The following is a 26704-nucleotide window of genomic DNA, read 5'->3' on the forward strand; positions in this document are numbered from 1 at the left end:
TATAAAAATAATTAATGCAAATAAAAAAATCATTGATCCATATTTAAATACATTTTATCGTATTTTTTTAAATATTTGTTTTTAGTTTTAAAGTGTGTCGACAGATGGCAGTGAATTTACTAGGGTTACAAAATTTACTATGACAGTACCGCTCTAGTATAAGTTACTCTATGTATGTATAAAACAGAGCGAATAGAAGTTTTGTATGTAAAACGTCTACTTGCTTTATTTTCTTTGTAAAGCCTTCAAGAAATGTTCGTACTCCTATCCTAGGCCTACGCACTGGTGACCCCTCTGTAGTTGCGTCCATGTGCGACGGTAATCGCTTACCATCAGGCGATTCGTCTGCTCGTTTACCTCTTATATACACGCCCACCGAGGGTTCCGTACTTTTTAGTATTTGTTGTTATAGCGGCAACATAAATCATCTGTAAAAATTACATCTAGTCTAGCTATCACGGTTCATGAAATACAGCTTGGTGACAGACAGATGGACAGACGGACAGGGGAGTCTTAGTAATAGGGTCCTGTTTTTACCCTTTGGGTACGGAACTTTAAGAACACGCCCTTTCCAGTACAAAGATTATCTCTGTCATATTTTTTGCAACTGTCGGCAAGAAAGAATTTTAGTAACATATTGCGAGGCATTATATCGCACACAAAGCCCGGATTAGTGAGATTTTGTTTAAGGAAAAGGAAAACCTAAGTGAATAAACACTTTACTTCTGACCCTGCGTATTTGCAGCACATTTATATTAGGGAGAAAAAGCTTTTTGCACTCCAAAGAATAAAGATAATGTTGTTTTACGAATTAGGAATAGGGTTGTTGACACATGTTGAATTTTATATCTAAATCTAGTTAAATAGATAGAAAATGAGCAATTTATCACAATAAATTGAAAACTTAATAAATATAATATTGTCTTCGTTTACCGCGATAGTTACTCATGAAATAAAACTATGAAAACGGATTATATCGCGTATATTGAATTTATAATACATCCCGACGTTTCGAACCCTTTACGGCGTTCGTAGTCAACGGGTGACTGAGGAAAGTGAGGAAGAACTACAAAGTGCAAAAATACCCACATACTAAAAATAATGAACCATCATAGACTGTAAACTTTAAGGCTGGTTGTACATGCAAAATCGGTTCATAAGGCTAGTTATAATATTTTACACTACAATTATTTTCAAGTAAAGATATATGTATATATACGTGATAAAAACTAATCAGATAAGGATGTATTATAAATTCAATATACGCGATATAATCCGTTTTCATAGTTTTCATATTTTCCATAATGTCAATATCCAGAGAGGAAAATGGGGACTACGTTTTTAAAAGTGCTTGTTCCTAGGCCTATTTGAATAAAGAATATTTTGACTTGACTCTTATGGAGAAGCGGCCTTTCCTCTTAAGATGAAAGCTCATGTTACAGCGGTTTTGAAAGTTAAGAATAATATTTGCTGGAAGATAATTGTAATGAGTTGATGGCATGTTTCTGAATCCTGATAAGTATGTCGGAGGACAAGTTCGGAGTTTAATGTCTGCTCTGTGTGGCTAGGATGTGGGAATATTTTTAACTATAGATGTGCAAGTTAGAAGATATGATAGAATCAGATCCGCAGTAGAACTAGGATCGACATACCTCGCAGAATCCAACCTAACCTCACCCAACCTAGTAAGTCATTTTCATTTCCCAACTATGGGGTTGGGAAATGAAATGGTTGCGAAATAATTATTTGGTAAAAGTTATTCGGCCAAATGAAACTTATGCAAAAAGTTGGTTGGCAAGTGAAATTCGGCAATACAATTTTCGGCGAAAAGGCAGTAACCGACCAGTCGTACCACGTTCCAGTGGTCGTGAGGTCAAGCCTCACCCAAGACAGTAAATTTTTCCACTTAATTTATTTCTCAGGCATAGCTGACGTAGGGGAGAAGACCGCTAGGCTGAAGTGGGACTGGGCAGGTCACGTCTGCCGCATGCATCCGGATAGGTGGGCTAGTATAGCCACCAAGTGGATGCCGCAAAAGAAGCGCGGACGTGGCAGGCCCAGGCGGAGATGGCGGGACGACTTAGACACCTTCACTAATAACTGGCCGGAAACAGCTCAACAACGGGAGTCATGGAAATCTAAGGGAGAGGCCTTTGCCCAGCAGTGGGATACTACAGGTTATTAAAAAAAAAAAAAAAAAATATTTCTCAAATCCCTCGATTGTTTCTTACATTCACGTTATTCTTATCTTACGTATAAGTTACTAGGTACGCATTAAATTTGTTCCCTCATAACAAAAGTTTGTGACATCATTACGAATACGAGGTACAGTTAATTTGCCAACGGCTACAAGGCTTACTTATGTTATAACTTTAGGTGCTTACGAACTTTGATTACTTAAATTAATGTTAATGAACTTACTAATATAATATTTACTTTCATGTGTTTAAAACTTTCCACGGTGCTTTACAAAATTAAGATGTTAAATTAAATGAACACACTTTTATACGTTGAGATCACAAAACATGCATAAAATAAAAATAAAATAAATAAATTAATTAATTTTATAGGACATTCTTACACAGATTGACTAAGTCCCACGGTAAGCCCAAGGAGGCTTGTGTTATGGGTACTCAGACAACGATATATAGGTATATAATATATTATATAAATACTTAAATACATAGAAAATATCCATGATTCAGGAACAAATATCTGTGCTCATCACACAAATAAATGCCCTTACCGGGATTCGAACCCAGGACCATCGGCTTCACAGGCAGGGTACCCGCTAGGCCATCCCGGTCGGTCAATGCATATAGGTATACAGAGTGGGTGGGACAGGATTCTCTGCCTCTGGCTTGCTTTAACCGGCCGGCCAGAGTGGAGTCGTTAGAGCTATAAGCTCTAGGGGTGGAAGTGAAATATGCATAAGACGCAAGTTGGCACAGTGGCTGTTAACAGCCGCTTGGTAGAAAGCGGCGCACACCTCTCGACACCCCTTTTTAGGGTTCCGTACCCTAAAAGGAAAAAAACTGAACCCTTATAGGATCACTCGTACGTCTGTCTGTCCGTCTGTCACAGCCTATTTTCTCCGAAACTACTGGACCAATTAAGTTCAAATTTGGTATGTACGAAATATAATATATGTAAATTTGTGACCTAAAGACGGACATGTAACGTAAACAAATGAATTTTAAACATGGGGGCCACTTTTGGGGGGTAAATGAGAAAGTAAAAAAATAAATTCAAACTATATCTTGTTACATATCAAATGAAAGAGCTCATTGTGAGAAACTCAAATATATTTTTTTATAATTTTAAAATTTATAGTTTAGAATTTATTAGAAAAAATTGCCAAAAAATGACCATTCCCCCCCCCTTTATCTCCGAAACTACTGAGCCTAAAATTTTGAAAAAAAAAATACACTAAATAGGTATTTACCTATAGATGACAGGAAAACTTATTAGAAATGTGCAGTCAAGCGTGAGTCGCACTTAATTACTTAGTTTTGATCCGACCCCTACGGGTTTTTTAGACATTTCACTCACGGTTCACATAAAAAATACATTGTTAAAAATTGTGTAATGTACGGAACCCTTGGAACGCGAGTCCGACTCGCACTTGGCCGGTATTTTATAACAATTCAATGACAATTATATACGCAATGCCGAGCAGTGGGCACGCACGGCCGTTCGCTCCGTGCTCAGCGAGTACCGTTCGGAGAAAGACCTGAACTCACTGCACCTAAATTATTTCACTGTGCAAAGAATTAAAATTCAGATTAAATCGTTTATTGCCAAATTAGCAAATTATTAACAAAACCGTCGACGTTTTGTTAATAATTTGCTAATTTGGCTTATTTTCTGATCGAATTCTAATCTTTAAAGCGTTAATTAAACTTCGTCTGTTAGAAAACTAATTACAATGAATTAATTCGAAGAAGTGTTTTATGTTCGCTGCAGGAACTAATTAAATAAGCGTCGTGAGAAATGTAAGTAACTTTTAATGTTTTAATTTGTGCTTGATTTGAACATAGATTTATATCCTATGAATGGTTCATTAACGATTTATATTTTTATGTAAAACCAAGCTTCTGCCCTAGTCTGAGTTACTGACAAGTTGGTTCGGTGGACTTCTATCAGGTTACAGGTATTTATTTAACTTCTACCAGATAACCAAAACCAATACAAAAAACCGGCCAAGTGCGAGTGGGACTCGCGCACGAAGGGATCCGTAGCATTACGCAAAACACGGCAAAAAATCACGTTTGTTGTATGTGAGCCCCCTTCAATATTTATTTTATTCTGTTTTTTATTATTTGTTGTTAAAGTGGCAACAGAAATACATCATCTGTAAAAATTATAACTGTCTAACTATCAAAGATACAGCCTGGTGACAGACGGACGGACAGCGGAGTCTTAGTAATAGGGTCCGTTTAACCCTTTGAACCCTAATTAACAGCCCTTTAAAATTGCGGAAAGCAATTCAAAACAAACGCTTAATCACTCAATCTAATTAGCAGGAACAATTCTAATCAAACGGGATTCGAGCTCAAGCAACTTTAATATAATATTTTACCCAAGTTTGTAAATTAAGACGTTTGTTGTGTCTCAGGAATCGGCTTAATTTGTCGAGTTTCAGACAGGTAGGGTTGCGGGAGCGGAGCAGGAACGAGCGGAGAAGTCAGACAGCTAAAATAAGTTTCTGACAAAGATTATTTTTTTCTAAACACACTGAAGTGTCTCAGGAATCGGCTTAATTTGTCGAGTTTCAGACAGGTAGGGTTGCGGGAGCGAAGCAGGAACGAGCGGAGATGTCAGACAGCTAAAATAAGTTTCTGACAAAGATTATTCTTTCTAAACACACTGAAGTGTTTCAGGAATCGGCTTAATTTGTCGAGTTTCAGACAGGTAGGGTTGCGGGAGCGGAGCAGGAACGAGCGGAGAAGTCAGACAGCTAAAATAAGTTTCTGACAAAGATTATTTTTTTCTAAACACACTGAAGTGTCTCAGGAATCGGCTTAATTTGTCGAGTTTCAGACAGGTAGGGTTGCGGGAGCGAAGCAGGAACGAGCGGAGATGTCAGACAGCTAAAATAAGTTTCTGACAAAGATTATTCTTTCTAAACACACTGAAGTGTCTCAGGAATCGGCTTAATTTGTCGAGTTTCAGACAGGTAGGGTTGCGGGAGCGGAGCAGGAACGAGCGGAGATGTCAGACAGCTAAAATAAGTTTCTGACAAAGATTATTTTTTTCTAAACACACTGAAGTGTCTCAGGAATCGGCTTAATTTGTCGAGTTTCAGACAGGTAGGGTTGTGGGAGCGGAGCAGGAACGAGCGGAGATGTCAGACAGCTAAAATAAATTTGTGCCGAAAATTATTATTTTTTAAACACCGTCGTGGCGGCTTCACTGGCAGACTGTCCTTTTGAGGGGCCTATTTGTAGTTTTTATAAAATTTTACATATTTTATTCAAGGAAAAATGCCATAAATGTCACACGGAGACCACGTTCGAGGGCAGACTCACACCAAAATCTTAAACAGTTAAAGATGGCTCGATATAAAAATAACCGGGAAAATGCCAAATTTTTATTTATTTTCAGTTGTATTATCGTTTCCCTGCATTCCATAGCGTTATAAATTAAGTATAAAATAGCTAGTGATATAATACGCTAAGCAGATAACCCATTATGAAAATGGCTTAGCTTTAAAACTGCTGTAAGAACTAAGAATAAATAATTAGTTATTTAATTACCATAAAACCAGGGTTTCAAAATTGTTGATGATTTATTTTTATAGCTGCAAGTAAATTGCATCTTGGCGTGTAACGTGTGGCTCTATAGTGGCGTGAGCACTTTACTCGTGGCCTATTTGCTAAATAAATGTTTGATTTTGAGTTTAAACGAGTGACAAAAAATGTTGATTAACCCAATTAAGGTTAGGGGTTCAGGCAGACCGAAAAGGAGATGGCGCGACAACTTGGACGCATTTTATCCGGATTGGTGGGAAAGTACACTCGATAGGGTTGAGTGGAGGAAATGAGGGGAGGCCTTTGCCCAGCAGTGGGACACTAAATTAGGCTATCAAAAAAAACAATTAAAATCATCTCCCCACTTCTTTACTCCATGGTCGCGCTATTACAGATAAGTCTGGGCCGTCAAAAGTTTCCATCTAAGACGATATTTCGCAGGTGTCTGCTCCAGAGAATTATGTCACATTACTTTTGTTATATTTTATTTTTGTACAGAATCTGCTGTGGAATGGAATATCGGGACAAACCTTACTGGTTTAACGATACTTTGTAAAATTAATTTGATACTGTTGTTGTAATTACCAAAATAAATAAAAATTAAGTCCCCGGTAAGCTCGGCCGAATTGCACCTATTCATACAAACGTAGTTCCGCTCTCATTTTAAAATTACGTGTTGGATTGTAATGAAAATTTGCACATACAATTACATGAGGTATATGACAAGTGAAAACAAACGAAATAGATCAAAAAGAAGTTTTGTATGATAAAGTTTAATTCGCTGTACTTTTTTACTATGGTATCTGAAGCTACATAAACTAATTACAGACATAGATATACCTTATCCTATTGTAAGTACAAAGTTTCAGAGCAATCTAGCTAGTCGTTATAAAATGAGAGCGGAACTACGTTTGTATGGAGAACCGAGCTTGCCGGGGACCCTTAAAAATATTCAATATAAATCATAGGTTTACGGGGGTTTAGAAATAAATATACCATAGAAGACGCAAATGCATCTACTTCGCGTGTCCGAACCCCGACCAAGCGTCGAGGTTGACCGTCGCTCTTTACAGTCGACGCGCGTCAGTTGTTGCAGCAGGACATCCTTGAAAACTTATAAAAATGCTTCGTTGCATGATAATTAACTGCAACAGCCCAAAAATCGCGAGCACTCAAAGGCAAGAACATATTTTCTATCACAGATAAGTAATTTTATAATTATATTATGCGTAAATTTTATATGAAAAAGTCGGCACGCTTGGTTTCAATACAAATCGTGGTATTTGCGTCATCCAGCGTATATAGGTACTAAATCTGTAGTTTAGGGTGTAGGTAACCAAATGTATACCTAACCATAAATGCAGATTAATAGTTTAAAGGTTGAAAAAACATATTTCGGTTCAAAGACACGAAAATGAAAATGTAATCGCATTGACACTAACATCAGTTTTAAGCGTGTCCTCGTTACGCCAGAATTCTATCAATTCGTCTCGATCAAGTTTTCCCGTCCAGTATCGGAAATGCTGATTCAGAAATTGTGATTTGTCGTATCAAACCTTTATTATATTAGCTTCTGCTAACGACTTTGTCTACGTGGAACGATGATGAAAATTTCTGTCTAACAAAATACCTACCTCAAAGTAATAGAAATGTCACAAACTAAATACCAATAACAGTAGGTAACTGTCCTGCACACGCGGATAAGGATTTGATTTTATTATATTACTAAGTTGTGATGATAATATTTTTGAAACTTATAGGGGTTTTAGTTTTAAACGCCATCCCTTGAATTTACGAAGACGACTAGACCGATTTGGAAATTTCAGTTTTGTTTGAAATGGTATGATGGGATCCTAGACAAATTTACTCTTTAAGAGGCCGGTGTCGATTTTAGTCGCAAAAATGTAAAATTGATAGATTTAGTCGGTGAAATTGTACACCTTTTGTTACCTAATTCAAATAACAAGTACTGATTTCTATTAGCAAGTCTTCTTATCTTGCCTTTTGTCAGATATTTTTTTTGAAAACAGACCCACTAAATTAGCAATGATTTTTTTTCTGATGGACGTTTAGGTAAACGCGTGTAAAGCACTGATTTTGTCGCTCTGAATTGCGTAAAGTTTGGACTGCTAAAAATGGTAAATTTGTATTACACATATTCTGTACTTGACCTTTATCAGATTACATTTTTGTTATATGACTTTTTTGTTATATGACTTAGAGTTCGAGGAAATGAAAGATAACGAATTCAATTTTCTCCAGAAATTACTTCAAAAGTGACAATTTCTCTGAAAATCGACTTAATTTCAACGTAACTTTGATACTTGAACAATCTACAACATTTGCTGAAACTATTCTTATACATCAATTTGTATAATTTACCACCATAATTTTTTGATGAATTTTTAAAAACTGCCCCTTCTCTTTATATATTACCGGTGACGCACGCTCGCGACCTCATTATTAAAAGTCAAGATGAGAAGACGTGCTAATAGAAACCAATACATGTTATTTAGATATTACGTAACAAAACGTGTATAATTTCAACGACTAAATCTATCCATTTTACATTTTTGCTCCAAAATAGACTACGGCCTCTTGAAGTGGCAGTGAACAACGGCTTTGACAGAGACTGGTGGGAGACTGCAGAGGATAGGGATACGTGGAGAAATAAGAAGGAGGCCTTTGCCCAGCAGTGAGACAATATGGGCCCATAATAATAAGGTCAATGTGAAGAAGACCGGCATGCAAAATTTATTAATGGGGGAGACCGTCATAGGGCAAGAAGTCTGATATCTGTATGCATACGTAGCTCAGACACATTCAGAAAAGAAAGAGCTTCAGACCTGCTCTACCTACCTTTTGGAAATGGAGTAGGTATGTCTACAAACGCAAGTAATAGCTACGAAAGGCTCGTAGACGGTCTTCCCTTATAGACGTTCTTACCCGTATTGATGTTACCTAGACATTAAATTTTAAATTTCCGAATGATCCTCCCAAACCACAAACCATTTACGGTTTACAAATCGAACCGAAGCCTGAACCAGACAGACTAGTTCGATGCGGTACCTATTAAAACTTTAAATGCTTGTAACTTGACATTTTAAACGTAAAGTAAAAGCTTTAGTATAACATTTAGCTAACCGGCTCTCTGTAAATTTAAAAAGTGCGAGTCGGACTCGCCCACCGAGGGTTCCGTACTTTTTAGTATTTGTTGTTATAGCGGCAACAGAAATACATCATCTGTGAAAATTTCAACTGTCTAGCTGTGTTCTAACTGTTGTTGTACTTTTTACACGACTGCCCAAAAAAAAGAGTGTAATGTTTTCAGCGTTCATGTTTGTATGTATATATGTATATATATATGTATGTGAGTTTCTTTATTCCACCATAACTTCTGAATGCCTTAACCGATGTAGATGTATGATATATCATTAGAATCCTTACGTCATCCCGGGTGACATAGGCTATGTGACGTCATTATAAAAACAACATGGCGGACGTAATACACAATAACGCGCGACATTTGGAAAAAAAAATCTTGCAAACTTATCGAGTGGGGTATCAAAATGAAGAGCTTTGAGAGACGATTCGAAATATATATGCAACATATGCGTTTGATTCTTACTTTAGTACAATAAGGTTTTTTAAAATATGTTAAGAAATTAAATCCTTCTATCTTATTTAGTGACGTCTTAAATTTAAAAGAATTCTACCGCTGATCATAAAAATATACGTACATAAAAAGATAATATGGTATAATGTAAATTTTGAAACTAAACACTAAGATTTTAAAATCGCGCTATTGAAATATTTGAAATCTAAAATTTGTGTGAACTTCGATTTAAACAATGATATTCGTATTGCTTATAAATTTGTACTTGTCTACTGATTTAACCCGGTTGTAAAGGAAAAAAAACGGTTTTTTTTTAACTCGTGCATAGGTACCTACTAACTCCATTTCATATTAGCTTTAGTACTAACCGAATTTTCATGATTGTGAAAAGTGTTTAAGTCACAATGTTTATACTATGTGTATGTTGATTTAACATGTATTGTAGAAAGCTCGCGATATGTAGTCGACTGTGTATTAATCTAAGGACTTAATAAAAGAAGGCCCGAAGCGTCCGAGAGAGGTGCGCCTCTAATAATTTGATGTTCAGACACAGAACGATATTAAGTACAAATGTTTAAATTCAAAGGCCGAAGCTTAAATTCCCCGTAGGGCCGGAGGCCCGGAGTGCGCGTTTTCCGCAACTTGCCCCTAGTATCTGAATTGCAAAGGCCGAAGACCAAGTGTAGTGCTCAAACACAACAATAGTAAAATTGTCTAAATGCGAAAGCCGAGCTCCACGTAGAGCCGAAAGCCTGGAGCGTCCGACAGGTACCGTCAAGTAGGGTAACTGAGGACAGATGGGGTAACTATTGTAGATTTTTTTTTATGTATGATATAATCCGTTTTCATAATTTTATTTCATGAGTAACCATCGCGGTAACCGAAAACAATATTAATATGTTCTAATTGAATTAGATACAAAAATCTACCCTGAGACTGTTAAAAAATGACTCAAAGAATGTAAAAGTAAACTATAATTGGGACATATTTCCTTTCTCTAATGTTATAGCTCGGCGTCAGTGAAAGCTGGAGTGAATCCGCACAGGACAGGGCAAAAATTGCGCAAATCAAGCAAGTAGTAAGTAAGTTAGTAATGTTATCCCACCTGTCCCCAGTTAACCCACTTGACTATGCGAGCTTCCTGTAATTTATCCTACGCACATAGCCGAACGCCCGAAGAGTCCGAGAAAGACGCGCCTTTCTTTTATTTAGTATTCAGACATATAACATTATTATAGTACAAGTATCTAAATGCGAAGGCCGCAGGCCCGAAGCGTTCGTGTTCGAGAGTAGCGCACTTTTAGTATTCAAACACAGAACAATGTTACAAGTGTCTAACTGCGAGGGCCGTAGGCCGCGCTCCACCTAGGGCCGAAGGCCCGGAGTGTCCAAGAGGTACACGCTTCCTGCAATTTCCCCTAGTATCTTAATAACGAAGGCGCGCTTAAAGACCGAGCTGCGGGACTCGTGGAGCTCGGCCTTCGGCCTTTGCATAGTTATAAGTCTTACGCATTTCGATACTTGTACAATGGTTTTGTGTTTCAGCACTAACCTCCTGCAGCTTGGCCTTAGGCTTTTCATAGAAGCGCGTCTCTCTTGGACGTTTTGGGCCTTCGGCACTACGCGGAGCTTCTGACTTGTGCAAGTATGCAAGTGTTAATTATACGTCACGTATAATTAACACTTGCATACTTGCACAAGTCAGACGTCATACGTTATAGAAATTTCCCATTTAAAATAATACTTGCACAGTCTGGACAATCAAAATCGCTGCATACTTATCTTTGTCTAACTCTATCAACCTGCTATTTTGCCGAAGGCCATGCGTGGGCCGTACCAAAGTCGCGTCAAAGCGGTCAAAGATAATTTAATAAAAATATTTTTTAGTAAAAATTAAATTTATGAGACTATGAGTCTTTCCTGATCCTGAGCCTCTAACATTCAAAACTACTACTACTTCTTAAAAGCTGTACTTATGTAAAGATAAAGATGTGAAATGTCCCAAACCGTTATCATATTGCCCACAGAAAAGATGACCGTATATATTTCGATTCTGGAACGTTGAGCTAATTAAAAGGTCAAATTTAATATCCACATTTAAAAATTGCCTGGAAATTTTTATAAATCATAGTTTTAGTTCGTTTTGTCACTAAAATGAATAAAATAAAATAAATTAATTAAAAAATTAAAAACACGACTGCGGAATTTTAAGCGAACTGAAAAGCTAAAAATAATTTTGATGTTACTTACATAACTTTATAAATTTAAATTGGAATATAAATGTACACTTACGGTCATTTATAGTTAATACAAAGGTTTATGCACATTTATGACGTGACTGTCCCTGTGTATTTTATTTCGATTGCAGTCGGGGGACCTTGATGTAGTGCATTTTCCCATTCAAAAGGTCCCCCGAGTGCAATCGAAATAAAATACACAGGGACAGTCACGTCATAAATGTGCATAAACCTTTGTATTAACTATAAATGACCGTAAGTGTACATTTATATTCCAATTTAAATTTATAAAGTTATGTAAGTAACATCAAAATTATTTTTAGCTTTTCAGTTCGCTTAAAATTCCGCAGTCGTGTTTTTAATTTTTTAATTAATTTATTTTATTGTATGTTATAGTTTACCACGAATAAATGCGATGATTTCTGATTTCTATCACGGTTCATGAGATACAGCCTGATGACAGACAGACAGACGGACAGACGGACAGCGGAGTCTTAGTAATAGGGTCCCCTTTGGGTACGAAACCCTAAAAAAACGTCAGAAAGCATAAATTTAAATAATACCCCACAAACGCCATAACGGCCAAAATTTTTATACGAAAAATGCCTGAGGAAAAATGGACCGTGTACTTTCCAGGATGATCCTAGATATCGTAAAGATAATTTGATCGCATTATCAGAAAGACAAAGGCTACGTTTCCACCATGCGAGGATGTGTGCCGAGGGATGTGTTTATTTATTTATTTATTTTAAACTTTATTGCACAAGAACAAGTACAAAAGGCGGACTTAATGCCTTGAGGCATTCTCTACCAGTCAAACACTGGGCCAAACAGAAATTAGACAACCAATCACTACACGCTGAGCGAGCAAAACAAATGAAGTGATTTTATTGTAACAGTTTTGAATGATTCACGGTTATTTTCACTAGACTTATATTGACCGGGATATAGACCGTGATTACCTTTTGTATTGTTTATGAGCTCCTGTTATTTCGACGCAGTTACATGCATCTTGTTCACGGGTGACTGAAGATAGCGGGTGGTTGTCAAAGTTGTGTACACCACGTGTTGTGTTGTGTGAAGGTAATCACGGTCCATATCCCGGTCAATATAATTCGAGTGATTTTATTGGTTCTCAACAAACACATTCCGTATGGAAACACTATTTTGTACTTATCCTGTGGACGTCTTTAAGCTGATAAGATGATGATGAGAAAGTTTGTCAAATCAGGTATATACCTACTAATGACATTATTCATAAAGTTTCTCAAATATAACAAACCGTCAATAATGGTTTGTCCCTATCCGTCATTTTGACGATTTAAGGATGACTCACGTTAGACCTGGCCGTATCCGGGCCGGAGCTTCCGGCGCTTCGTTTTCTATGGAAAGCACCACGTGATCACCTGTCATGTCATAGAAAAGTAAGCGCCGGAAGCTCCGGCCCGGACACAGTAATAAAATTTAACAGAGAGATTTGTAAGTTTGCTAAGTTTGATGAATAAGGGGGTCACTAGAACTCATTAATCTTAAAACATTGCCCTAATAATATAGTGGGAAGCAATTAGACGAACTATTAGTCAAGAGCTTGTTACACTTACAACTTTAACTCCATACAACTCTTAATCATGGAGGAACAAACGACTTTGGTAGTTAGTAATACATTCTTCAGTCGGCTGAGTAGAGATGAGCGTTTTTATTATTATTTCGAAAAACTGTTACTATTAACGGTAACGGTAAAGCAGTGAAACAGCTCCGTACATACCTATATAAACATAAACAAGTCCGTCCGTCCGTTCGTCCCAAACTATACTTATGTAGATGAACTCAACAGTATTCAATTCAATTCAATTCAATTTATTTGTATCAGACATAATTAGTCCATAGAAATGTTAGTAACAAAAAAAACTTATTTTCTACGTTAGCAACTTACAGACTACTTAAAATATGTTATATGTACCTCTTGACTCCATATGAATGGAATTCCAGTGCCGCCAGACTGCACTAGTCGGGCACTGTGACACCAGATTCAGGAGACTGTTGGTGCTCTCCTGCACGCGGCGCATCAGGGAAGCGCTTCTCTTGCGTATTATTGATATAAAGCTATCCACGCGTGCCTCGGCGAACATACCTCATGCTGATGCTGGTATTATACGTACCTAACGATTCTTCAGTTAAAATCGTTACTCGATTCACATCAGAACTAATGACATAAATAAGAAACTGTTTTCAAAACATTTTCGTTATTTTCGAAACGGTTTCGTTGCATTAACCTCGTAATCCAGTTATATAATACAGAAGGGGCCGTTTTTGCGTCGTTCAAGGGCTGCTTGCGATATGAAATGATTTATGGCCTCTTCCATCTCATAATTTATTACATGATGCAATACGATCATAAGGAGGTATCTATAGGTAATAAAAAAGATTAAATACTTGATTATACTTATCACATAGGTACCTAAGTATATCTATAATACGACATACCTATATACTAATACATATTATAAATGCGAAATTACCACTGTCTGTCTCCTGGGCTATAACCGTGAAGTTCGCAAATTGCGGGCATTTTGAACCGCATTAAGATTTTCACACAAAAATAGAAAAAAAAAAATTTGGGGGTTCCAACTTTTTTTTTCATCAAACCCATACGTGTGGGGTGGATACTTGGATAGGTCTTCGAAAATGATATTGAGGTTTCCTAATATAATTTTTTTCTAAACTGTATAGTTTGCGCGAGAGACACTTCCAAAGTGGTACAATGTGTGTGTGTGTGTGTGTGTGTCCCCACCCCCCGTAACTTCTAAAATAAGAGAATGATAAAACTAAACAAAATATATGATGTACATTACCATGCAAACTTCCACCGAAAATTGGTTTGAACGAGATATACATAAATCGTAAACCGCAATTTACCTTTCACTTACGTTTAACATAAAAAATACATTGTTTAAATTGTGTAATGTACGGAACCCTCGGTGCGCGAGTCCGACTCGCACTTGGTCGGTATTTTATATATTAAACCTAGACCATGTTTTCATAGAGTGCGTATATTCAGAGTAAAAGGCAAAATTACATGTAGGATGAAATACATTTTTCAAGATGGCGGCGGTTCCTCGAACTCCCCAAACGTCAGGACTGTTCTAGAGATTTCGACCTTTGTCGTATTTCGATTGTGCTAGATATTTGCCCAATGAATCTGGACGGTTGAACGCTAGATACCATTTAATTGATACTGTATTGGTCGACCGCGGGTTGCGGCTTCGGACCAGCACAAACCGCTTGTTAGAGCTCACTGAAATGCACTTCAAAACACTTACCATTCTAATTCCTTGATTTAAAAATGGCCAAAAATATACAATAGAGTCCTCATGTAACAGGTTTAGCACACAAATTAAGTTCGTAAGTGTAACGTAATTAGACAATTGACTGATATTGAGAGAGCTCGCCTAGTTTATTATAGTTATCTTTATAGTGTAATGTCGCATGGCATTCTGGTCTGGGGCAAAGCATTCGTCGAACGTTCAGAAACGTGATGGCTTACCTTTTGCATACTTCAATTTTTTTAATTTTTTTATGATATAAATAAGATAACATATAAGCGTCATTCTAGAATGTAGAATCTAGAGTCTAGAATCTAGACTAGACCGGTTATGACATAGGTAGACGACATAAAATTAAATAAATAAATAAATATATGGGGACAATCTCAGATCGACTTAGCCCCAAACTAAGCAAAGCTTGTACTATGAATAAACGATTATCTATCTATCTATATATACATAGATAATAATATATAGATAAATAAATAAATACTTAGATACATAGAAAATATCCATAACTAACGAACCTCCGGGACCTCCAGCTACATAGGCAGGGTCACTACTCACTACCCACTAGGCCAGGATGCCGTTGATAACATACATTGTCTAATAAATCAATAAGCTAATATAGAAGAGATTACCCCATGAATCTGGTCGGTTGGACGTCAGATGGCATTCAATTGACACTGTATTGGTCGACCGCGGGGTTGCGGCTTCGAACCCGCGCAAACCGCTCGTTAAAGCTTACTCTAAAGTCACTTCAAAACACTTTAGTTAAGTAATACTAATTATTATATACTTTTACGGGACTTAATTGACCGAGTGTTAGCAAAGGTCTCCGTTTCAGCTTGGGCAAAAATGCTTTCGTACCCCCTGATATTCTCCTCTGCAGGTCGTATTGTTTAACCGATTCTCGGGAAATTTTGTGAGCAGATTCGGTAGTTAGATAGAATTTTTTTGTCGTTTCTATTTTTAGAAAAAGTTCAAAATGGTGGAAATTGGCAGAAAGGCCAGTAGGGTATATGGCACTTAAGACCATTGTATGTTCGCTCCAAAAATGACTCAACAAAGTACTTTTAAATTTTTAAGTTTATGAAGTTTAAATATAGCGAGCTTTACAGCTCACAGAGCCACTTGTTTTATTTAGAAATAGTTTAATTGGTGTGGCAGTAATGTAATATTACGCTACGAAATCAAAAAAATGCATGAGATTTTTAATGGTGTTACCAAAATATCATGCGTTTTCGTAACTCAGAGGATGTTTTTACCTACGGAGAAATTGCGCTTATTATGTACCGACATACGGTTCCTAAAGCATAGCGAACTTTATCTCTCCATCATTTCGAAGCCAGACGAGAATTTTTATAAAAATAGGCACATTTAAGTCCTTTTTACTTAAACTTTAATTCGACATTTCTATTCCAAATAACCTATTCTAATTTCATTGAATTAATTACATAAAGTTCAAAAGCCAAACATAATTCAAACTGAAATATATTTCCACATTAACATTAAATAGATTTACTTTGTCAGTTTTATTGCATTCCTTGAGATTAGTCTTGGCTCGGTAAACTTTAGGAATCTTTGTGCCTTTTATAAATAGTAACTAAATAGACTTTTGAACGCCTTTTTGACCTTGGAGGATCCTTTCATTATTTTTAGGCAAAAAACAATAACAGTTAATTGTTTTACAAGAGGGCAAAGTTATTGTTTAACCCCTCGTGATTATATTGATACCCGAGCAAAAGATTTATATAATTGAATCTTGAGTGTTGCGAGGGTTAAACAAATTTTTCACCACACCAACATGAGTAAAATAATAAAGACAAAATCAAATCCGAATGGACGCCATTAAATATTTATCATTACAAATCATCAAGAAACAACTTAAAATTCTAGGCTGTCTACACTTACACGGTAACGAACTACCTAAGACTGGTAGCAAAATTATCATGTTTCCTCACTTTTCCCTGCGTAGTCGTTATGGTAAATGGACTACATATTTGTTTTTACTAGCTCGCTAAATGCGGTCACATTTACATTGACCGCCATAACCGCGAGCATTTCAGCCGCTACCTTAGATGTGCGGATCTAGATGATTCCTTCGATAGATAGGGGAGAGGGGACTGTTTGGTGTTTTATCTTTCCGCCACAGACATAGTGAGGTGGCGAATAATAGTGACGAAAGGGACTTTTCATATCACCAGAAAAAGTTCTTATTTTTAACGCCTCACGGCTAGACTAGTGTTTAAGTGTTGAGTCATAAGACCAAAACTAAAGCCTAATAATTTAAGTCAGTCTCTCCGCCATCTTTTGCGAGTGTAAGGAGGCGGAGCGCGCGTGCGCGCCAGTTAGCGTTGCTCATCATACTATTTCATGCTTTTATTAAAAAATTTACTTGTCATATTCCTTGCCTATGTCTCTATCTATTTTGTACTAAAATTATAGTGCTGTGGTATGGAGTGAAACGATATACAATATACAATTGAAAAAAAAAGTGTGTGCGTGTAATCTTTACGCGCGATTAAAGTAAAATTTCTTTGACGATGACGTTTATCGCTATGTTGGCACTTTGATGTGTGTCCTATTGTGCGTGTGTCACTACTAAGCGTTACTTCCATCTGAAAAAAGTCTAGTCGCGCCTAAAGAAGTTTTACTTCAATAAATGAGAGTTAAACATGCTTTCGTGAAATTTTACTATCGAGACAATTTTAACCTCTTAAGGTTTTGGTTCGAGTCTGCCCTTGCAAATAGCTAGTTTCCTAGAGATTTTTTTCACGGCACATATCTTTGATTCCGTTGTACAATTCTAAAACTACAGTTTTGCGTTAAACCCCTCTTAAAACAGCACCAACGATTCTTCTCAAACTGCCACATCTATCAAGCCACCCATCTAAAAGCTTTCGGCAGCACTTGAGGTAAATGCCCTAACTCACTGCTTTAAGTTCAAATAAGCCCAACATTGGCCTCAAACGTTAAGAACGCCTCTAAGAAGCCCAAGGACCCACTCAACGAAATTGGACCCTTAATCAGTTTTTAAGAAGAAAATGGGGTACGAGTATCATAGTAAAAGCGTAAGTCTGGAATATAAGTAAATTCTTAAGTTCTTTTGGAATTATGGTGGAGTTAAGGGATAGGGATGATATGGGTTGATGAATTCGAGGACATGTCAATTGATTACGGTGGTGGTTGGATAATTTGGGATAAGAAATATATATTATATTTTTTAAATTTGATCAGCGTTTTATTGCGGTTGAATATTTATAGCGAGAATACTAAGAAACTAGTATGTTTGATATGATTTCCTACATAATTCTCTGACTAAACTTATCAGGATCTTTGCAAAACTTAGTTTAAAGGCGAGAATACACATGATTACGGTTGGCACACTTTTATAACAGTTCCTTACATATGTCATCAATTGCCATGTGTATACACTAACTTTCTCGTATCCGTAGATACTTCGGTCACGTCACGTTACTCACAGGGAAGACGCCATGGAGAGTCTTTTGTTGTCCAGGGCAGTGGATGGCACAAGACCCAGATTGCGGCCCTCAATGCGATGGACCGACCAAGTCAAAGCTCTCACCGGGTCGCCTTTAAATCTGTGCGTACGGAATGCAATAAATAGAGAAGCATGGCGGGATTGGCGGGAAACAACGAAAAAGGCCCGTACAACGACATCAATGACCGTCGTGGTCTGATAAGAGTATCCGACTGAGAAGAAGGCACTAACTTTACTTACATGCTTTTTATTTCCATCTAATTTGTAATACAAATAAATTAGTGCGAGTAGAAGTTTTACATTATTTAATAATTATATTTTCTATTACAATTGTAGCAATGAAAACCAGACCAGACATTAATAAGTTACCTACATTTTTCACGCCAAGTTTTCATACCACATAATCTAATCGTAGACATGTACCGATATGTAAAGTTCTACACATTACACAACTATATGGACCAGAGGCATTTTCCAAATAGCCTATAATCTTTAAAAATGCCAATGTACATACCCAAGAAAAATAATACTTACTTACTCCTCTGGCGCAGCGACCCAAAGTGTGTCTTTGCCTCCAACACGACAGTTCGCCACTGATCCCGGTCCTGTGCAGTTTCTCGCCAGTCTTGGACCTGGAGCTCGCGCAGATCAGCGTCCACCACATCCACCCATCGGTACCTAGGTCGCCCGACTGGGCAGCGTGCTGTCGGTTTTCCCTCAAACGCTCTTTTTACCGCCCGATCGTCTCCCATTCGCCAAGCAAAATAATAACTTATTGCTTCGTCGCAAGAAAAATAATGCTTTTGCCTTTTCTTTTTATACTGAAATTGCTACAGTGTAGGCAATTTCATAAAGCCTTATCCAGCCTGCTTACCAGTACAACAATAAACTTAACTGCAAGAAAGTAATCAGGGTTTACTGCGATGTTCACAAAGTTTTCTTTTAGTTACATTGAAACCAGCCTATACTACTACTACTTAACTACTACTACTACTACTAGTTACTAATAGTTACTACTAGTTACTAGTAGTTACTACTAGTTACTACTAGTTACTACTAGTTACTAGTAGTTACTAGTAGTTACTACTAGTTACTACTAGTTACTAGTAGTTACTACTAGTTACTTAAAGGTTAGCTGGAAGAGATCTCTTAAGGGGATAAGTTAGCCTTTGTACACATTTACTGTATTTTCTCTGTGTTATGTACTTGTTTTGTGCAATAAAGTGTTTAATACTACTTAACTACTACTACTTCTACCAGCTTATAATATACGATACGTCCTACGTCGCAATTTTGTATACCAGTCTTAAGGGGCCCACTGACTATCAGTCCGCCGGACGATATCGGCCTGTCAGTTGTTCGGAACTGTCAAATTTTTGTTCTAACTGACAGGCCGATATCGTCCGGCGGACTGATAGTCAGTGGGCCCCTTTAAAGGTCCGATTGCGAAAGCTGTGCAGCGTTGATGAAATAAGCGATATCAAAGTCAATCTGTTTACTAAAATAAAAACCGTGACAGGAATAATGACAGCAATGTTAATTACGAGTAACAATAGTTATTTGTTTTGCAAGGGGGCAAAGTTGTTGTTTAACCTTCGTGTTAATATTGATACCCGAGCAAGCGAAAGATTCCAAAATAATCTAAATAATTAAGTGGAGTCTTGAGCGGTGCGAGGGCTTCAAAGCACGAGGGTTTAACAAATTTTGCCACCGAGTGAAACACTAACAAAAATTTTCACCACACAAACGCGAGGAGAATATAACTGCAAATATCAAACAAAATCAAACCAAATTGACGACCGGTCTGGCCTAGTGGGTAGTGACCCTGCCTGTGAAGCCGATGGTCCTGGGTTCGAATCCCGGTAAGGGCATTTATTTGTGTGATGAGCACAGATATTTGTTCCTGAGTCATGGATGTTTTCTATGTATTTAAGTTTTCATTTCATTTTCATTTATTTATTTCTTTAACAATAATGCATTGTGTTAGAAATCTTACGAACTAATTACATACATGCTTATAACTTAATTAAATTAAACTGAGTAATTATGGGACATGTCAGCAAATAAATATATTTTTAATAATAAGTATTTATATATTATATATATCGTTGTCTGAGTACCCATAACACAAGCCTCCTTGGGCTTACCGTGGGACTTAGTCAATTTGTGTAAGAATGTCCATATAATATTATTTATTTATTTATAATATTATTTAAATCAATTCAAATTGAATGCTATTATTTAATTATCATACAAAATCATTATTTAAAAGTCAAATCTAGCAAACATAAGGAAACCACTCAACGTTTGCATTTGATTACTTTGCCACACATATGGATAAAATGCAATTTTCTCGTCAGTTTTTGAACAATGAGGGCTATCGTTTTTTTGCTCACCAGTTGGCGCCTCTGTTCTTCTTCTTTTAAAATTGTGGCTTCAGCCCAATGGGACTATTTCGCCAGTATCAAGGTATTAAGAGGTTTAAAAACGACAAAAATTGTACGGTTGTACAAGACAGTGTACGGTGATTTGTTAGCTCTTGTAAATCGATAGCTAGACTTTACAAGAAGCACGTGGACTACCGGCCGTTGACTCCAAGATGGTGGTTAAACGCGCTTCAAAATTAATTCTCCATTCACTGCACACTACCACATTAGTTTACTGTATAATAAGCTATCGATATTACACTTTAAACAATATTAATGAGCAAAAAACAAAGTAATTAATCACGATGCTAACTATCAAGATGGCGCTCGAACCGGAAGACCATGAATCGGCGCCTCTGTTGATGGTAGTCCAAAAGACTAAAGAACAGCTGTCTGTCATTGAAGTAACAAGTGACATTTGACATTTCGAACTATGGAAAAGACCACCATCTACACTAGCGCCCCTAGCGGCGAATTCATACGCGTTAGCCCTCATTAAGAGAGCGTTTACCAGCTGTGATGAAAAGAAATTTACAGTGGCATCGCCCCTTTACCGCAGGAAATATTAACTTCAACGGGTAAAATAAAACTATTAAAACGGATTATATCGCGTATATTGAATTTATTACATCGTTTCGGGTTCACAACGTCGGGAAATCCGTTTTCTTAGTTTTATTTCATTAACTATCGCGGTAAACGAACACAATATTATTTCAACGGGTAATTTTATCGAAAGAAATACCACAGGAAATACATAAAATACATTAAATTTGACATTTGTGGCATTAACGCCGACTGCAATACGTATTGCAGCGCAACAATATCTAAGTACTTTGTACTTGCAACCATGACAAAATAATGGTATTAGGGTTCCAATTTAGTACATATTTTCAAGATTCATGTCCATTACAATATGTTTGTTGAATGCTCGGGTAGTAAAACGCAGCCGGGTTTAAGCTCGGTACGTGCGAATGGTGCGCAGCGTGCTCCAAGTACAAGCTTAGGTACTGGTACAGCCATACTGTTAAAAATTACTATAAAAAACTACAAAACAGTAAATGCTAAAATTCTTAAACAACAAACGTCACCAACGCCATCTACACGAGTGGCAACGCCATTGTGAATATTTCATACATTTTCTAATTAATTTTAAGTTTATTTTTATTATCTCATACACACCACTCGAACGCACCTATTATATATTTATACCTGGCAACATATTTTCCTATTCCCCCACTCCCCTCATTCAACCGCCAGTGCCACCTAAACCTATCACCGCGCGCGAGCTCAAAAATTGGCTCATCTAAATAAACTCAAAATCATGTGAAAAAAAGGACTCCATGGACATCAGTGCCGCCCTGTGAATTGTGAACTGAATAAAGTTTGATTGTGCCGAAAGAAGAAACTCAAAACTGGAGTCGGCAGGTCATCAAGTGTCGAAGGTTGGTGTTCCCGTCCTCTCCAAGTGTTGGTCCTTATCGATCCGGATCCTTCCTATATAAATATATCATTATTTCATACATATTTACAGTAATCACACACTCAAAAGTATAATTTATACGTATTTGTTAAAAACGAACAACGTGCCGTCATACTTTAATTGGTTCACATCACGCTTATTTCATCTCATTTCGCAACTAATTATTAATAAATACCAGTTATTTTACTCATTCTATAAGATTAAAAGCATATTTTTGGTAGATCGCGCATATTTCGTAAAATCAATTGTAAAAATTTGTTCGCCGCTCGCGCGATTTATCTACCTACCAACCCGCCATATTTGTAGTTAAACTCGCCCGCAAAATTCGTCAACCTCGTCGCTTTGATTTTGTTTTACTTATATAACAAAACTCTCATTTTATAACTTTACGCAAATTACGCATACTTACCTTATTATTAACTGACTCATTACAAAATGAAAGACGACGAAGAAGTGATGATTACCTTTTTAGAACATAAAAAACAATTTCTGTTTCAAATAATTCAAGAAGTTTATAATTTAAGCTTGAGGGTTTCCGATGATGTCACTCGCATGCAGTTTTTAGCGAGGACTCAATCCGCTGATAAAACGCGTTCAGATTATATTGAAACCGTAGATAAACTTATAATTGAACAACTCAAAGTAAATCCTGAGGCTCAGCCGAGTTATAGTATTTTAAATACATTCGATGAGTTATATTGTTACGTTAAACAAAAAGAAACTATTTTGAAGCAAGAGCTTGAGGACCAAAAGAAAAATAATAACTTTAATACGAAGTTACCCCCTCTTCAACTCATAGGTTTTGATGGTACTCCTACTAAGTGGCCAGTATTCTATGAAAATTTCCGCAGTGTCATACACACTAATACTCGCCTAACAAATGCTGAAAAGGTCCAGTACCTAATAGGCTGTCTCTCCGGCAAAGCACTCAATGTTTGTTCCGGAATAACCGCTACCTCTGAAAACTATGACATCATATGGCAAGCTCTTCTAGCAAAATACCAAGATACTAGGGTACAGGCTTCTGTCTATCTAGATCAAATGTTACAACAAAAGACTGGGCAGTCAGTCGATAATATACTTGATAACTTTTGTTCCGCTGAAGCGGCATTACAGCGCTTGAAAATTGATAACTTATCAGATTTCATCCTAACTCATATTGCCTTAAGTAAGTTGGACAAATCTATGATTGACCTGTTCGAACAAGCTCATAGACATATCGACATTCCTAAATTTAGTGATTTAAAGAAATTTCTAACCGAACAGAGTAAACTCCAAGTACTTCACGCACCGTCTCGCTCTCACACGCAAATTTATAATAATAATTCTCGCACTCAATCATTCAGTACCAACAAACCCGCAACGCAAACTAATAAAATAAAAACATTCTGTACTCAAGTTACAAATCCGCAACCTCAAACTTACAGCAAGTTTAACAACTCTGACATTCTCAGTCTCACTCAATCTCGCTCATGCAAGGTGTGTAAATCTCAACTCTCTCACCCGCTATTTAAATGTGAATATTTCTTACAACAAAATACTCAAACGCGCAACGACATAGTTCGTCAACACACATTTTGCATAAACTGTTTAGGTTTTCATCATATTAGTACATGTAAATCAACAAATAGGTGTTCGATTTGCAATAAGAAACATCATTCTTTGTTACATTACGAGACCCAGTCGAATACAACGCATTCCTTGCAATCAGCTGATTCAAATATAAACAATAATAACAACTCGGCTGGCACGAGCGCTGCTCCAGCACCGCGTCCAAGCAGTAGTAGCACATCGAATCTTCCGTCTCTGTCCCACCCGCCGCGTCAGCCGCGCTCGCCTACGGCGACTGCAGCCCGCACGAACGGCGGCCAGACAAACGATAACCTCGCGCTTTCTGTTACAATTCCCGCTCGAAATTTAAATAGTGACACTTTAGTTTTATGCCCGACTGCGTCTGTTAACGTTTATAGTAATAATCAAACGCATCGCCTCCGTGTATTCTTGGATACGGGAGCGGCTACTAATTTCATAACAAAGGCTTGCTGTGAACGCTTAAATTTAAAAGTTACTCCCGCACCCGCTATTATTAATGGCATAGGAAAAATACAAGACCGCGCGTTTGGAATAACGCAACTTACAATACACTCTCGATTCGACTCACGCTGTTCCTATACCGTTTGTTGCCGCGTTATGAATGAAATTACGGACATTTTACCTAGCGCCGAGCTAGAAATCACGCAATTAGACCATCTTCAAGGTTTGCCGATGGCCGATGATGAATATTACTTACCGGGCGAGATAGATTGTTTGATAGGTAATGAATTATTCCCCACGTTACTCGGACCAGGTAAGGTGACCTCGCCGACTTCCTCGGTTGTAGGTATCGAAACTACTCTCGGATATATCGCCGGAGGAAGGGCGCATTGTTTTCCTCATTCGCTCGAAAATAAAACTCGCTCTTTAAACGCTCACAATTTGGAAAAGACTTTCTTTTGCCAAACTGAAGATTTTGCTCTCGATCAATTAACGCAGCGCTTTTGGGAAATCGAAAACGTCCCAGAAAAAACCCATTTTAGTCCAGATGACGAAGCATGTGAAAAACATTTTCAGTCAACTTATACGCGCGAGGACGACGGTACCTATACCGTTGCTCTTCCGTTCAAACACTCACCTGCCGAATTAGGATCATCTTATTCTGCAGCGAAGCACCGCTTATTAAATTTAGAAAAGAAACTCGACTCAACTGGATTACGATCCGATTATAACGCAACTATTCAAACTTACATAGATCAAGGTTATTTAATAAAGGTTCCGAATAATTTTCAAAACACTGATTCTTATTACATACCGCATAGGGCCGTTTATCGTCCCGACAAAGAAACTTCAAAGACGCGTATCGTACTGAACGCTGGTTGTAAAACCACCTCAGGAAAATCCCTTAATGATTTACTTTACGTAGGTCCAGTTCTACAGAATAATATTTTCGAATTGCTTTTAAATCTCCGCATGTTCTCAATTGCAATTTCCGCAGATATCGAAAAAATGTATTTTCAAGTGAAACTTTCTCCTGATCATCACTCATTCCAAAGAATTTTATTTAGGTTTGACACTAATTCACCGATCGAAATATATCAATTTAGTCGAGTCTGTTTCGGTGTTTCTAGTTCACCCTATTTAGCTTTGCGCGTCGTGCGACAACTTGCCGCAGATAGCCGTGATTCATTCCCGCTCGCCGCTTATGAAGCCGAAAACCATATGTACGTTGACGATTACGTTAGTTCCGTTGATAACGTGGATACGGCAGAAAAAATATATAAAGAGATGACCGCTATGTTCAAATCGGGAGGTTTCAACTTAGTTAAATGGATTTCAAATGATACTCAACTCATGTCGCGCGTCCCATCCGCTCAGAAAAGCCCTCTTGCAGTCAAATTTGATGATGATCCCAACGCTGATACTAAAATCGTAGGTATGCAATGGCAGCCTACGGATGATCAATTTCACTTTAAAACAAACATAGATTTTCCAGAAACTTGTACTAAACGCTCGATTCTGTCTGTCACCGCGCGCTTGTTCGACCCGCTAGGTCTAATTAGCCCGGTTGTAGCTTATATGAAATTACTCATTCAAGAATGTTTTAAACTTCAACTCGATTGGGATGATGAAGTGCCCGACTTCATTGTCTCCAAATGGAAACAATTCCACCAGGAACTTCCGCATTTATCAGAAATTAAAATACCGCGCCATATTGGCATCACGTCCAAAAATAGAATAACTTTAATCGGATTCGCCGACGCTAGCCAGCAGTGCTATGGTGCTGCGATCTATGTACGCGTAGACTCAGATGAAAACTCAACCGCAAATTCAGTAGAATTACTCACCGCTAAATCAAAAGTTTCCAACTCTAATAAAACCCTCGCTCGCTTAGAGCTCTGCGCTGCCGTGTTACTCGCAAAATTAATAAATTCCGTTCGCGATGTCCTAAGTAAACGATGCACTATAAATAAAATATACGCTTTTTCAGACGCCACTGTGACACTCACATGGATTCATTCGCCCGCTTATAAATTTCACACATTTGTAGCTAATCGTATCGCTCAAATAAATGAATACTTACCCGCTTCCCACTGGTTCCACGTTCGTGGCGTAGAGAACCCTGCAGATATTGTATCGCGACCTGTAACGCCAATAGGATTAATAAATAACTCCCTCTGGTTCCACGGCCCGCAATGGTTATCCGCTCCGATTAATACCTGGCCTGTAAAGGAATTTAAAATAAATCATAATAAACAAGATGATTTACAAGAAATTAAAGTTACTTCGCTTCCCGCGCAAACTGTATTACCTACGGTCGAACCTACGCA

This window comes from Cydia strobilella, chromosome 20 (assembly GCF_947568885.1).
Source record: "Cydia strobilella chromosome 20, ilCydStro3.1, whole genome shotgun sequence".
NCBI lineage: Eukaryota > Metazoa > Arthropoda > Insecta > Lepidoptera > Tortricidae > Cydia > Cydia strobilella.